Below are 16,563 nucleotides of genomic sequence, written 5' to 3' on the forward strand. Positions count from 1 at the left end.
GAGGAGCTGACACCAAGGGCTCAAGTGGAAAGCGGGTGTTGTGAGAATGATGAAGTCAACATATGTACTAATGTGCTGGACACAAAAGATGTATGTATGGATTGTGATGAGTTGTATGAGCCCCTAGTAAAATGATTATTTAATTAAAAAAATAAAAAATAAAAGACAACATAAAAAAAAGATATAAACAAAACAAGAAACGAGAAACATGATGCAAATACACGAGTAAACGATCATTGTGTTTGAATTGAAGTACTGTAGGAGACCCAACAGAAGAAAGAAATTCGCATTCCCTCGGGTCTTTTGGGGCTTCCTTTTGGGGTTGGAGGGTCTACTTCCCTTATTCTATTCATTTTCCTAGAAAACCACCTGCCGCACCTCTTTTAATGCTTAATTTTATACCATCAGAAGCTTAACTGGCTGTCCATGGTTTATAGAATGGAGCATTAGACTGGGAGCTCTAGGTGGAAGAACTTTTTAATGAAAACTGTTGGTTCAGAAATGTAAAATATCATCACTTTTTAAGGGTGAGTTAAAATGCTATTTGTGGCCCCCAATTTGTAGATCAGTTATTTAATTATTCAGTTTGTAGTGAGCTGTGTTTGAATTTCCTGCTATGCTTCATAAATCCTGGAGGAGAGACTGCCCTAGAAGTGAACCTTCTGATCTACAAGTTCTCCTCTCCATTCTCCATCCCCTCTCGACCCCCATGCTGCTGTTCAGGCCAGGCTTTCTGAAGCAGGAGCTGCATATGAGTCCCCGTCGCCTTGCTGTCTACAGAAAGCATTTCTTAGCACCAGCAAAAATGCTTTTTCCTTCAGCCTTATTCCTCGCGCTCCTTACAACAATGCTCTTCATGAGCGTTTGGGGTGACGTCAAGTTGATTCTGACCCATAATGACCTTAAGTACAACATGAGGAAACACTGCCAGGCCTTCTGCCATCCTCACAATTTTTCTCATTGCTCATTGTTGCTGCCACTGTCAATCCATTCCTTGAGGGCCTTCCTCCTTTTCACTGCTCCTCTACTTTATGAAATGTTCTGTCCTTCTCCGGGGACTGGTCTCTCCTGACAACATGTCCAAAGCATGTGACATAAGCTCACCCTCCTTACCTCTAGAGAGCATTCTGGCTATACTCTTCTGAGACAGATTTCTTCTTTTTGCAGACCGTGGCACTTTTGATACACTTTGCAAGCCCCACAATTCAATGCCTCCATTCTTCATCAATCTCCTTATTCAGGGTCCAGCTTTCACAAGCATATGAGGTGACTGAAATACCATTGGCTTGGGTCCAGGCAACTTTAGTCCTCAAAGAAACTTTCTTGCTTTTCGGCACTTTAACTGCACGGTTCATGAGTAGGCTCTGTAGTCTACTTGTGCTATTGTATCTCCTGCCTGGAATGACCCTGTCTTCATTTTCTTTCGGATGAATTCCTCCTTCCCTATAACACTTTGGTCAACTAGTGGAGTTGCCAGTTCCCAACTCAAGGTAGCCCCATGTGCAATGGAATGCGATGATCCTCAATCCTGTGCTGTCCTCGTGAGTATAACTAACTGGACCCTGACTGAGCCGTTCTTCCCTGTCTATCTTAGTCTAGAAGCTCTGCCGAAACCTGCTATGCATCAAAACAACACGTAGGATTTCCCTGACAGATGGGGGTGGCTGTGCATGACATGTGTTTGCTGGGAATTGAGCCCAGGTCTCCTGCACAGAAGTCAAGAATTTTATCACAGAATCACCACTTTCTCATCCCCCATCTCAATTATTAAGACTTCAGTATATTTCCCTGGTCTCACAGTCATCGCATTTTGTTCTATCATCTGTGTTCTCGTGTTTTTTGTTGCTTGTTACACATCGTATAACAACCAAAGTCCAATCAGGGATAGAGAGCATATCCGTTTTTGATCTGTCAACTAGGTATAGGGATGCTACCTAAGAAATTAGCAGAACAGCTTGCTAATACTAAAGTATTAGGGAGGTTGCAGTTATAGGAAGAAATTGATATTAAGTTCTCCAGAGAGATCACAGAGAGAAGCAGCAGACAGAATGTTCTGGCAAGGTCACTAGCTGTGTTATGGGCTTGAGGCACAGTTCTTCTCCGTTGGGAAATCTCATTGTTTGCTCTTAAGGTCATCTGCTGATTAGATATAGACAACTCAGTTGAAGGGTAATCTCTTCTATATAAGATCATACATACCTACTCCCTGCCATCGAGACGGTTCCAACTCAAGGTGAGCCTATTGGACAGGGTAGAACTGCCCCCTGTGGATTCTCTGCTGGTAATTTTGAACTATTGACCTGGGGGTGGCAGCCAAATGTGTAACTGTTGTGACACTAGTGCTTTAAATGTTAATTTGTAATTACCTTCACTCACTGAAATGAAGTCCCTTCCTATAGGACAGAGTAGAACTTCCTGTGTGAGTTTCTGAGACTAACTCTATGGAAGTAGAAAGTCTCATATTTCTCCGGCAGTTTTGAACTGATGAACTTGTGGTTAGCAGCCCAAAGTGTAACCCACCCTACCACTAGGGCTACTCTCAGCCTCCAGTCCCCCACTAACACCCCTATAGGCAGATCCTTACCAGAAGTTGGCAAGTAGCACAGCAGAAACATGAGTAGCAAAGACCCAGCCTAGCATTTGATATTTTAGGGTAGGAGGTGTTGTGGAGCTGTGAGAAAAAATAACTTAATGCCTGACGCTGACAGGAAAGTAACATCATCTCCTTGTTTGGCTCTGAGCTCCTTAATATTGAGAACTTGTGTCTTATTTATCTACCACCCGCAAGGCCCCAGTTTTCCCCAAATTGATATCTTTTTATGGCTCATTTGGCCATAAAACCTAATCTGACCTCCCAGTGTACTAGTCTTACGTGTCTCTGCAGAAATATTAACCCTGCCTGGATATGAACTCACAGCCAGATGAGGAGATTAAAAAGATAGAATTTCCATCAAGGGGCTTTTCCACATCAGAAGAATTCTGAACTGTACAAACGGTGGAGCTCCCAAGGGTCTCTGAAAAAGGACTGTGGACTGAAGGTGCCGAGCGTAATGTCAAAGGAGACAGGTTTCCTGGCACAGCAGTTGGCAATTCAAACCCACCAGCAGGTTCAGGAACTGAAAAACATATAGCTGACATCTGGGAAACCCGGCATGCAGTTAGTTTGGTTCGATCTTAGAGGGGCGCTATGGGAGAGCATCATTTTAACAGTACCTAACAGCAGATTGCTTGGTGTTGGCTCTTCATCAAGATTCAATGGAATGAAAATAGATCTTTGGAGAACTTGCTATAGCCATATTATTTTGCAAGCTAATACCCTGACCCCGGGCAGCTTCAAATCATTTTTTATTTTTACACAGAGGAATTTTAAAGAGGTGTGAAATCAATGAACCCTTAATAACTAATGAATATGTTGAAATAGCTTGGTTGGTTAGACCTTTAGAATTGGAGATGGAGGCTTTTTTCAAGAGTCGTTGAGAAGTGAAATAAGATGTCTTGAGTTCCCAGTAGCTATGGTGCTGGCTTAGGTTGTAGCTTGGGAATTAATTTCACATTGCTTTGTAATACAGTGAATTCAGCAGGATGAAAGGGTGTGTATGTCACTTTAACCTATAAGGGTCAAGTAATTCCACCAAAATCAGAAAGGCATAAAATGAAGAGTGATTTTGAATTTCAGCTCAATCTTTTAAGTTAGAAATGGGAGGACGTTTCTGTTCCTCCTTTGACAAGGTTCAGATGTTAACTTTGTAGTAGTTTTACTTATTACTGTTATATGGTACTCTTTGTACATTTTTTAAAGCAAGTGTACTTTTTAGTTTGCCTAAGGTCAGCAGTTCAAATCAACCCACTGCACTGTGAGAGAAAGATAAGGCTGTCTACTCCTGTAAACATTTGAAGTCTCATAAATACAGGGGCAGCTCTACTCTGTCCTGTACAGCTGCTGTGAGTTGGTGTTGACTCAGTGGCAGTGAGTTGAGTTGAGCTGAAGCACAGTAAATAAGAGACTGTCATGCAAGTAAGAGAATAACAATCATTCTAGAGTAACTGTGAGTGAGAATAAATCCAAAGATTAGAAAACAAGTAAGAGGGTTACATTTGCATTTTCTGGAGACTGTTGAAGACGACTCAGAGGATATAATTTTTCAAAAACAATTTGTGTAACATTTACACTGAAGTAGAACCATGCCTTAGATCATCCCAATTAGTGGAAGGATTAGAACTTAACTATATATCTATGTGTGTACTTAGGTTTTTCCATCGAAGTGGAGGAATTATAAAGATTTGTCCGTTAAATCAGGATTAGTTACATTTCAAACTATTACCCTTAATAATTATGCTTAGAGATTTTTTTCTTCTTTCTTTCACCAAATCAACATTTTTTATTCTTACATGTTTACTGTCTTGGGTCAGTGCTGGGACTCATACAAGATGTCCAAGTCATGGTCCCAAACTGCTGGCTGGGAGGGAGAAAGAAGTAGCAGAATAAATATGTAGAAGATATCACACTCATTTCAACAGTGGCAGCTATCAGCAAAAGTGCTTGACATTTTAGGATGAAAGATTATCACAGATAAAAGAAACTCATAAACAAACCACCTATCACTGCTGAGAGGTCATGGGGGTTCTTTCAGTTGCTTTCAGAGTAGCAAGCCTATCCTTTTTTCAAAATTCTGTTACCTTTTGTGTTAGTCTGGAGAAACAAATCCACGGAGACTCATATGTGTATAAGAAAGAGAGCAGTTAAATATTGAGAAAACATTCTAGCCCAGTCCAGATCAAGTTCAGAAGTCCGATATTATCCCATATGTCTGATGTCAATCTATAAAGTTCTCTTCAAACTCATGAAACACATGCAATGTCACTGAATGGAGGAAGGTCACAGGCCAGCGGGTGGGAAGTCTTGTGGATCAACCGGCATTGTAAGCATCTCAGCACTGGCAGGGGCCTCCACATGGTTTCCCCCCGCTCCAGAGGTCTGGCTCCATCTGCCTCTCTACATGTGTCTCCTCCACAGGGATGTCGCACAGAGAAGAGAGACAGACAGAAAGACTCACTCCCACCTTTAAGAAGGAATACAGGAGTTCCCAGAATCCTCAGGAGAAGGCCATGCCCACACAGAGGCCTCATTGGCTATGACCTGATTGATAGGCTAGACTGCACCCCTTCACTCTTAATCCTCTCAAATTGACAAACGATTATATAACTACCACACCTCCTCTTATGGACCTGAACCAGTTAGATTCTTACATGTTAATTCAATGAAGAAAAGATCCCTTTGTGAATCATTTGTGAATGACCAAAGGAGCCTGGCAGTCCTGTTCTATCATCACAGGGTTCTCTGGATCCACAAGAGGATCTTAAGGACCATTAATCCAGCTAGTATGTGAGCACCGCTGATAAGTAGGGCATTGTGGGGAGTGTTTGGCACACACAGATGAAAAGCAGTCACTCCAGCCTCATGGAGGGTAAATCTCCTTCCAGCCAGTGGGGAGATTTCTGAAAGCCCTCATCAGAGAAAACCTGATGTTCTTTAGGTTGCTTGAGATAGAAATAATCATTGCACATGTATTCCTCACCTACCAACTATCTCATTACCTTCCGTTTCACATTTAGTATACCCAAACACAAATCCGACTCCTTTGCATTTAACAGCGTGTGATAGTAATAAATGCAGAGGTGCTAGACAAGGGTAACGCTGGCTGTGATGGTTAAGGTTAGTGACTTGGGAGTTATGTAACAATGTAATATAGCAGTTATGCAAAATAAAATTAGATGGATGTATAATGATGGAATTCAGCAGTCATGTAATGATATAATATGGCCAATATGATGTACTCGTCCTCCATTTTTGCCTAATGTTGATTTATAATAATCACCTTGTCTTTGTAACCATGCCAAGTAAGGGATGGAGGTAACTTACATACACTTGTAATGTGCTAGGAATTGTGTTGAGTACTTTCTATGGATTATTTTGTTCAACTTTTAGAGTTAACCCATGGGATAGATATTATTGCTTCTTACTAACTGATGAGGAAACTGTGGCTTAGAAGGGTTAATAAATTTTCCATATTTATATACCTGAAAAAGATAGAGCTGGAATTCACTCCGGGTTTGTGTGAGGTCAAAACCTTGTATCTTACTCCCACGCCCCACCCCCAGCTCTCACCGCCACCTCCCACCCTCACCCTCACCCCCATCCCCAGCGAGGTACTTTGGTCCTATCTGGCCCACAGCAAGCTAGGGAAATCTCATTGTGAGGGTCATTGTCATGGCCCCAGTGCCCTTCGATTTCTCAAGGACTAATGAGTGATACAAGACATGCTTCCCGCTTTAGAGTTGAAACCAGCCTGGAGGGCTGTGCCTGGATGGAAAGCAGCCCTCTGTTAGGGACAGGTGACACTGGGTGGGACACACACCAGGCTCCCCAGTAGCGAGGAGACAAATAGTGATGACAGATTATGTAGGAACAAAGAGATCTGAAACGTCATCTATATTCTTTCGTGTCATTGTCCTTCCCCTGATTGTGTGGGACATGCATACTTTTCTTGGCTCCGTATATAATTACATACCTGCTTTGAGACGAACACTCTAGTGCAGTGATTAATGGGCTGAGATCCGATGTAGTTACACTGGCAGCCTGCCTAAGTCGTTCAATATCTCTCACTGAAAATGCTAATAATTGGACTGCGAGTGGCTGCAAACAGCCAGGGTTCATGCCGATCTGTGTCTGTGCTGGTTTCCCACCACAGTGGCGTGGTCAGGGTTTAGGAGCTCCTGGGGAATTTCAAGTGGTAGTCTTGGAAGGTAGGTTTGTTTATCAGTCTGGCTCTGGGGAGTTTCCTGTTCCCCATAGGCACTGGAGGCAAGTCAAAGCCTTTGGTTCTAGATGAGCTGCAGGAAACCTGTCCCTGCCTGCTGCTTCCTGCCAGCCATGGCAGCAGTCCCAGCACTTGGCTGTGTCATTGACACTTGTTAAAATTCTAGCCCTCTGGTTATCATCCCTTGAGAATGCAAAAGACTGTTCTTTTTGTCTCTCAGTATGTATTTCAAGTTCTGCAAGATTGAAGTTGTACCTCCTCTGAGACCACCTCTCGGACTGGCTCTCACACCCATCTGCCTCTCTCTTCTCTGATTCCGTGCCTTTAATTCCTCGGGCCAACCCTTCTGATGGAAGCCCGGGCTTGTTGGCCTTTCTCATCCACTCCTTGTGCTTTGGTTGGGGTTTGGGTTGTTTGTTTGGAATCATAGCAGTCCTCAGTTGGATTTTAGGACTAGAAATATATAATTTTTAAAGAACATGTGATTCTTTTTCTTGGTTGTACATGTCATGATTTTCATTTCACAACGTTCCACAAAAAGAAAAGGAACGGTATAAAGTCAGTACTGAACGCGCCACTCGGAGAGTACTACGCCTAACATTTGGGGACATTTGCTTTTTGTTTCAGGTGTGCAAGTCAGGGTTTGCTCTATTCTTGGACAACTGATGTTGTATCACTTAACAATGCCCATCCTTGGACGCCTGGTGTCATGTTATGATATTCATGGTTCTCCCTTTCGATGTCTCTGTTAATTTCAGAATTGCTTATGTTAATTTCAGAATTGCTTATGACAAATTGAAGGAGAGGTATCATAATCCAAAGGTGTGCTGTCAATCAGTTAGTGTTTCAGTGGACCGTGCCTGGCAACAACCGGGGAAGGTGTTTAAACAACACCCAGCCCGGCACCATTCTCACAAGTATGCTTATGTTTAAGCCCAATGTTGCAGCCACTGTGTGCCGATTCACCCTTTCTAGGGCCCTCCTCGTCCCGCTTCCCCTGTGCTTTACCAAGCATGATGTCCTTCTCCGGGGGCTGGTCTCTCCGGACATCACGTCCCACGTATGTGACGTGAAGTCTCACCATCCTTGTAGCGAAGGAACGTTGTGGCTGTACTTCTTCCCACACAGATCAGTTTGTTCTTCTGGCAGTCCATGGCATTTTCAACCCCCTTGGCCAACACTATAGTTCAACTTCAAATTCTACTTTTTTTTGGTCTGCCTTATTAAATGTCCGTTTTCACATGCATACAAAGCTATTGAAAAGACCATGGCTTGGGTCAGGCATACATTAGTTCTCAAAGTAACATCTTTGTTCTTCAATAGTCTAAAGAGATCTTGAGCATTAGATTTACCCAGTGCAAGGCATCGTTTCATTTCTTGACTGCTACTTCCATGAGCACTGATTGTGAATCCAAGCAAGATGAGTGCTTGACACCTTCAATCTTTTCTCAGTTTCTCATGATGTTACCTCTCGGTCCATTTGTGAGGATTTGGGCTTTCTCTACACTGACTGTGATAGTTGTGGTCCTTGATCTTCTTCAGTGAAAGCTTCAAGTCCTCCTCACTTTCAGAGGCAAGTTTGTGTCATCTGCATTTCTCAGGTTGGCAATAAGCCGCCCTCTCATGCTGTGACTTCATTCTTCTTCCTAGAGGCATATGTGAGGATGTTAGGTTAGGGTCTTGGGTCTAGAAACTGAAAATAACGAGCTCCCTGGGGCACAGTCAGCTGAGCCCCAGTCTTTGGCCTGGAATTTAAGAACCAGTTCATCAGTGCATTCGTCTGGGCGCCAGGAGCTCTGCCAGGCTTTGGGAATACAGTAAAGACCCAGGCTGACATAGTAGTTCTCTAAACACATTTGTTTACTGGGTGTATTAGTCTAGGTACTTTGGAGAAACAAATCCACGTCACCTCATGTATAAGAGAGAGTTTTATGTAAAGGTTAAGTGCATCAAGAAAACATCCCAACCAAGTGCTGCCCAAGCCCACAAGTCCAATATACACCCACTAACTCATATGTCCATAGTGTATTAGTCTGGGTACTTTGGAGAAACAAATCCACATCAACTCATGTATAAGAGATAGTTTTATGTAAAGGTTAAGTGCATCAAGAAAACATCCCAACCCATTGCTGCCCAAGCCCACAAGTCCAATATTCACCCATTAACCCACATGTCCAACACCAGTCCACAAAATGCTCCTACATCTCACAAAGCAGATGCAATGATGCCGACTGCAGGAGGAAAGCCAAATCAGTGAACATGTAAACATCTCAGCGCTGGCAGGGGTCTCTAGCACCCAGGGCTGCATCAGGGTTGGTCCACGCGGCTTCTCCTTGGGGATGTCTTGCAGGAAGTCAGCCTTGCAAGCTGAAGCAGAGACCTGCTAAGGCAGCTGCACCCTGGTGCGACCATCATAGAGCAAGAGACCTGAGAACTAGAAAGGCAAGGCTCACTGAGCCATTTATCTCTCCGCCCTTCAATTAATCCCACATGTGTTTATTGGCCAGGTTGGCACAATAAACTAACTAACTCACTAGGGAAGACAACACCATGCTAACTCTAAACCAAACACACTGCCATCCAGTTGATGCTGACTCATAGTGCGAAATGCTAAGTATGATGAAATAATTATTCACGTACGTGTGTGAAGGAGAGGCATGGAGTTGTGTGTGGTGGTCAAGGATAGTCTCTTAGAGACACACAGAAAGTCACGGGACTTGTGAGAGATGAAGTAGAGGCAGTCTTAAGAAGGGTGGGAGGAAGAGTGTTTAGGCTAAGGAAGGCCACACCAAGAAATTCTGGGGTGAGAAAAGCTTTATGTGTTGCGGACGGGGAGGGCAGTGTCTGTTGTGAGAGAAGGGTGACCGAGTGGAGAAATTCCGTTGTTTGAGCAAGTGGTTGGGAACCTGGTGCCGATACAGAAAGGATGGAGGAGAGAATCAGCCCTGTTGAGTGTATGTCAAGTGCCTTTATGCTGCCTGCAAGTTATTGAGAAAAATCTTCCCGTTTGCCATAGGAGCTAGTCTTGATGTCCCTAGGAGGTGAAAGCACTTTAGGCTTGACAGCTTGTAGGAAGGCTGGCTGTTCTAACCCACCCTGGGATCACATGGAAGGGAAGCCTAGTGATCGGCCTCTGTTAAAAAAACCCTAATGAACATTTCTACTCTGTAACCATTAAACAATTAGATCAAATTAAATTAAAAGATGTTCTGCTCTGTAACCATTAAACAATTAAAAGATAATGGAATTTTCCCAGAGACTTTTCATAGCCCCTCGCAGGGGGTCTCCAAGAGTTGGAATAAACTCATTAGGAACTAACAACAAGCACCACAAGCCAAGCTGTGTTCTGTGGCGGGGTTGGGGGTGGGGAACATGGTAGGTATCCAGGTCCTATTGCCAGCCAACGTGCCCAGTGAACAGCCACCTCTCGTGTGACATTGCGGGCTTGCGTTTGGCTAGGATGCTGAACTGGTTTCAGGGGAACTTCCAGACTAAGACGGACTGGGAAGAAAGTTCCGTCGTGGATTCTAGCCCTCGGATCTACATTTGATCATCGGGATCTGGCACAGGAAGGGACAGCCTTCTGATCCTCTGTGCCTGAGGCTGCCATGAGTCTGACAGGGATGTGGAGTGGCTTGCTGGCAACTAACAGCGGTGAACAAGGTGAGGCCCTTTTCCTCCACCTATCATTGAGACGCACAGGGAAATCCGAGTTGCTTGCAGCGTTACAAAGAACCCCAAAGAAAACAAAATAGATGGCTTTTGTGTCCTTTCCACCTCTGATACCAATGGAGGGAGAACTAGTGTATGAAGTTTCTATCTCACCGCTAGGCAGCTTCAAAACCTTTCCTACGTCCTCGATCAGCCAGGGCTCTTTAATGTAGGTAGGCACTAGAATCCAGCCTACCTCGCTCAGTGAGATTTACTGTAGGATGTTAGATGGCTTCTAGATGCTTTGGGATGAAAATGCAGAAACATGCTCAAGGCTAACTTTCCCTAAGCATTTCCTGGAAATATACCCTGCAGTATTGATCTGACAAGAGAGATGTCACTGCCGACAGGTGTGGGACCACGTAGCCTCTGTTGTGATCCTCAAAGCTGCTACCACATCAGACTCCAGAGCCCCACACCTCTGCCCTCACCAAGTCAGCAAAGTGCGTGCCCAGACCCAGCGTTTTTCCTCCCAGAATTCTCATTGGCCCCAGCTGCGCGTGGTTGATGGAACCTGGTCTCAGAACTGGACCAGGGAAGCTTGTAGAGGGAGCTTCAGAATGTGGGACCTGGCAAAGACAAAAAATAAATATATTTTTTACACACCCACAGATGTCATCAGCAAATAACCCCTACACTCTCTGTTTCCTAGATATCCTGACACTTTACATCCCTCAATCGTAAAATAAAAATACAAAAAACAAACAAACAAACAAAAAAACCAACCCCAAACTCCAAATTCACTGCCCTTGAGTCCATTGCAACTCACAGTGATCCCGTACGTAGCAGGGTAGAGCTGCCCTGTGGGCTCTGAGACGCGAACTCAGAAGGCTTGGTCTTTCTGCCCTTGGTGATGTCAAGTGCCTGACTGTGAGGCTAGTAGCCCAGGGTGTAACCACGCTGCCAATTCCCTCAATCCCAGTCTCCCAATGTGGGAGGATTTGAGCAAGGTCTGTTTATTTCATCTTTGAGAGGATGCGCATACAAAATACAAAGAGCACAAAGTAACAGCTAAAACCTGGGGAAGCTTAAGAACCTCATCAGTTTTGACCTTTCTCGTTCCTGATTGTATCCAAGAGGGTGGAAGAATTGAAAGCCATCCATGGGTTGGGTGCTGGACATTCAACCCCGTTAAGGCTATAGTAGCTTATCTTAATAGTTGTTAGAGTATATGTATAGGGGGGTGCTATACAAGTATTTGCGGCAAACACAGCATTGGCACCTGTTTCCACTTTGGAGTAAAGTATACCCCTGAAGAAACCAGCAGGATGGTTCTTCTGTCTTGTGAATGTGCTGTTTCCTCCTTCTTTTGACTTTTCTCCCATAGTCTTTCCCCGTTTTAATTGTTTTTGAATCTTGCTTTGCACAAAGTGAATTTCACAAACAGGGAGGGTGGCTATCCCTCATGCTTGTTTTCCTCCTCTTCTGTAGGTCTGAATGTCTATAGTTATATGTAAATGAGTAGGTGGAGAGCCAGTAGTCAGAATTAGTACTATTACTAAGGTAGTACATGCTAATTAGAAGTATCCAGCACACAGTAAATACTAGTGAGTGAGTGAATGAATGAAAATACACTCCTCTGTATCATATAGATCTGATTATTAGTTGTGCTGTTATAATCTCTCTAAGCCACAGTTTCTTCATTTGTACCATTGTACCTACCTCCTAGATTCGTTTTGAGGAGTACCTATATACTCAAGTATAAGCCAACCCGAATATCAGCCGTGGCACCCAATTTTACCACAAAACCGGATAAAAGATGTGCTGAAAAACTCAGCTTATACACAAGTATAAACGGTATTTAAAATAATATGTGTTTGTGGGGAGAGGAGGGTCCCCAACAAATCATCACAGGTCTGGTAGGCGCAATTGTACAGCGATAATAAGTAAAGATTATAGTAAAGTCATAGAGAGTATGAGAGATAGAAGAGAGAATCAAATAATGGAGTCAGACAATTCATGATAGCATGCTCACCTCAGCCCCGCTTGGTGGTCCTCGTGGGGGGAGCCCGGCCACGAGAGCAGGAGAGAGCCCCAACTTTCTTGCTAACCAAAGGTTATATCTCCTTCAGGAGGCATGGTTACAAGTAACCACACGTCACAGGAAGGGGCAGTACAATAGGCATACACATCATAGGAAGGGGATAAGCTAAGGGTGTGCCCATAGGAATGGGAAGGTCTAAGGGTATACACGTGACAAGATGGGTGGACCCTAGATTCATGATGGGGCCTAGGTCATCCTTGGGCGGGTTTGACCTCTCTGGTGTCTCCTACAAGAAAACAGACAACTACTATCCTTATCAGAGGGGAGTGGTCCCTACTTGTGGGATAAACAGTGGTGTCTACTTGGTCTAGATGGCTGATAACCCATACGGAGAATAACCCTGACCTTCTGTTGACCTCCAAGTGTATAGTCATTCACAAGCAGCTAAGTTTGGCATATATTTGGGGGGAAACAACTTGGGAGAAATCCTTTTGTTTCCCACGTGTTGTTGTGTGTGTTTTGTTTTTAAGATAGCTGATCTGACCTGAGTTTAAACACAAGGTTTGCAGGCTTCAGTATGGAGTACAACTCAAGGGAAAGAAAACCAAAATCCCCACCAGTGGACGAATAGGTAACATCATGATAACTGGGGGAAAGATTGACATTATCAAGGATTTCGTCTACTTGAATCCACAGTCATTGTACTGGGCAAATCTGCACAAGCCCTCTTAAAACAGTTGAAAAGCAAGGATGCCACTTTGAAGATGAAGGTAGGCCTGACCCAAGTTTTGATATCTTCTTTTTTTCTTTTTGCCATAGTTTTATTGGAAGTTCTGGGGGAAGAGACAGGGTTAAGGGTCCCACCCTTTGGTACTGGGGCCTCTGCAGCAGGGCAGGAAGCCCAGGACTCAGAGGGCCCTGGTGGTGGGCAGGTCCTTGTTGTGAGCATCCTGGCCCTCGAGCAGGCTGCGACAGGTGGCGATCACCTGCTCCAGCCATGACTTGATGCCCAAGAGCAGCTGGTACTCCAGGTTCTGCCGCTCCATGTTGGAGGGCAAGTCGCTCAGCTGGGCCTCCATGCTACTGACCATCAGCTGGATCTGCGCCAGACGGGCTCCAAAGCGCCTCCGTCTCCGCCAGGGAGCCTTCCAGGGCGGCTTTCATGCTCAGCTGTGACTGCAGCTCAATCTCCAGGCTCTGGAGCGTCCGCCGCAGGTCAGTTACCTCTGTCTTGCTGACCTGGAGCTTCTCTGTGTGGACAGCGACTTCCAGTTTCAGGTCCTCAGTCCGGCTGGTGAACCACGCTTCGGCATCCTTCCGGTTCTTCTCGGCCATGACTCGTACTGGCTACTCTTGTCAGTCAGGATCTTGGCCAGGTCGATTCCTGGTGCAGAATCCACCTCCACACTGACCTGGCCCTCCATCTGGGCCTTCAGAAAGGCAAATCCCTCTTTCAGCCCTTCAATCTGCATCTCCAGGTTGGCATGGGCCAGCATCAGCTCATCCAACACCTGGCACAGCCCGTTGACGTCCACCTCCACGCTCACGCCAGGGCCTGCTCCATCTCAAACTTGGTACAGAAATCATCTGCCGCCAGGTGGGCGTTGTCCATCTGCAGCACGACCTTGGAGTTCCGGATGGTGGTATCGAGAATCTGGTCCCGCAGGTCCTCGATGGTCTTGTAGTAGTGGCCGTAGTCGCAGGCAGGGCCGGGGCCCTGCTTCTGGTACCACTCGCGGATCTTCACCTCCAGCTCGGTGTTGGCCGTCTCCAGGGCACGCACCTTGCCCAGGTAGGAGGCCAGGCGGTCGTTGAGGTTCTGCATGGTGATCTTCTCGTTCCCGGAGAGGAGGCCATCGGACGTGGACAGGACGCCCGCATAGCCGCCCGCCATAGCCCCCGGAGGAGGAGGAGGACACGAAGCGAGTGGACAACACGGACATGCCACGGCCACCAGAGCCCCCATGGATGCTGGGCGTGCGGAAGGAGCTGCCAACTCCACAGAGAGTGGAGCCACCGGCCATGCCCCGGAAGGACAAGGCGGACGAAGACTGGCGATAGCTGTAGGAAGTCATGGCGAGATTCAGTCGGAGAAGGCAGGAGATGCTGGCCTTTGGAGCTGCAGCTGCCAAGTTTTGATATTTTCAAATGCGTCATGTGCGTGTGAAAGTTGGATGTTGAGTAAGGAAGACACCCCCTCCCCCCCCCAAAAAAAAGAAAAGGATGCATTTGGGCTATGGGACAACAGAAAAAGCCAAAGGCCCTTGATGAGACTGATTGAAACGTGGCTGCAACGGTGCGCTCAAAGATACGGATAATGGTGAGGACGGCACGGGGCAGGATGCTGCTTTCTTCTGTTGCACACCGGACCCTATGAGCGCAGATGACAGCAACAACACCGACACGCACTGCCAGCGTCCCTTTATCTCCTCTGAGAGAGTCCCAGTGACCAAGTGCTGAACAAGGCCTCCAGCTGAAGAGTTCCGTGCCATTTCTTCAAGCCATGTCCACCTTCTGTGGGTGGGGAACATCGCTAACTTCCCTTCAGAGCAGCACGCGTGTTTGTCTTCAGCTGCCTCGCGAACCAAAGCCTCGCCTTCTGTAACCGCCTTCTCTGGTGTTGTGTGTCGGCGGTCTCTGTTTCTCCTGGTCGAGGCCTGTGTGGGTTAGTTCTGTGACTGCCTGGTCATGTGGGCCACTCTGTGGTCCTTGAGAGCACCTGGCAGGCCAGCAGGGGCAGAGGTACTGTTCCCTAAAGTGTGCCTAGCAGTCACTTCTGAATGTGAGACTGGGCTTTCCATTGTACCCAAGCTGCAAGTACTGTGGAAATGCAGTGGGAATGCTGGCTTATGTGTGGTCACTATCACCGCGTGGGAAAGATAACTGCAGACTGCTCGGACGGTCCATATGCCATCCTTTGCTTTTATTTAGACTGGAGAGAGTCCAGTTTTCTGAAATGTTGCTTGGTGCCATCGAGTTGACGCTGACTCACAGTGACCTTATATATAACAGACGGGGACATTGTCTGGTTCTGCACGTTTTTTAATGATTGTCAGGTAGGGCAGAGGTGGGGGAGCGGACTTCAAAAGTTTGTGGAAAAGTCGGATTACATGATGATGAGAATTTCTAAGAACTTGTTGAAGCCCGTAGCATGCTTGAGCCTCAGCTCATCCTTTTCCTGTCGCATTTTCCTTACAAAATCAGGGGGAAAGCCCATCGATTCTTTCCCCCTGTAATTCTGCCTTCAAGGAGCTGAAAATCGGTTATCTTTTGGAGCTGGAGGTCCTTAGTGTGCAGTACAGTTTCTCTCTGCCCAGCGGTTCAGTCTCTTTCATGAACTGGCCACTGAGCTTGTGTGTTTTCTTAATTGAGTATTGCGATCCATCTAGCAATACCACAATACCACTTTGGATATGACCTAAATTCCTTCCATCATACCAAAGAAATTGACTCAGTTTTCCCTTAAAAAGTTTAAAAAAATACCCTTAAGGTATTTTCTTTCTTCTTGCTCTGAAGTGGTGTAGACTTTGAGAGCACTGTGCATGCGTGCCTGCGTTTGTGCACTATGAGGGTGGCTTGGAAGAAGTACACCCAGAATGCTACTTAAAGGCAAGGATGGCAAGAATGATCTAACTTACTTTGGGCATGTTGTCAGGAGAGACCAGTCTCTGGAAAAGGAAATCATGCTTGGTGAAGTAGAGAGGCAGCCAAATGAAGGAAGACCCATGACAAGGTGAATTGACACAGGGGACTGCACCAATGGGCTCAGAAAAACCTGTAGGGAGGACCAGGTGATGTTACCTTCTGTTGTGCATAGGATCTTGTGATAGTTATATAATTTCATGTCAACTTGATAAATAGGTATTGAGGTATAATCTAGCCTATCAATCAGGTCACATTCTGAGGATGCCTCCTTGTGGACATGACTTTCTCATGGGGATTTTGGGAACTTCCCTTCCTTCTCTCTAGTGGTGGGCCATCCTTTCTCTCTGCTTCACCTTCCTGAATGTGGAGGAGACATTCAGTGCTGAAGAAGCCACGTGGAAACCC

General features: G+C 45.7%; 1 protein-coding gene and 1 pseudogene across 1 annotated transcript in view; one reads left to right on the plus strand and one right to left on the minus strand.

Moving 5' to 3' along the window:
- Positions 1–16,563, plus strand: part of DOCK4 (dedicator of cytokinesis 4) — a 503,583-nt gene that overhangs the window by 139,622 nt on the left and 347,398 nt on the right. The gene's annotated exons all lie outside the window — the stretch shown is intronic.
- On the minus strand, positions 13,422–14,588 carry LOC101644556 (annotated as a pseudogene).

Source organism: Echinops telfairi, unplaced genomic scaffold (assembly GCF_000313985.2).
Source record: "Echinops telfairi isolate 266 unplaced genomic scaffold, ASM31398v2 ScPeMD7_23;HRSCAF=83, whole genome shotgun sequence".
Taxonomy (NCBI): Eukaryota; Metazoa; Chordata; class Mammalia; order Afrosoricida; family Tenrecidae; genus Echinops; species Echinops telfairi.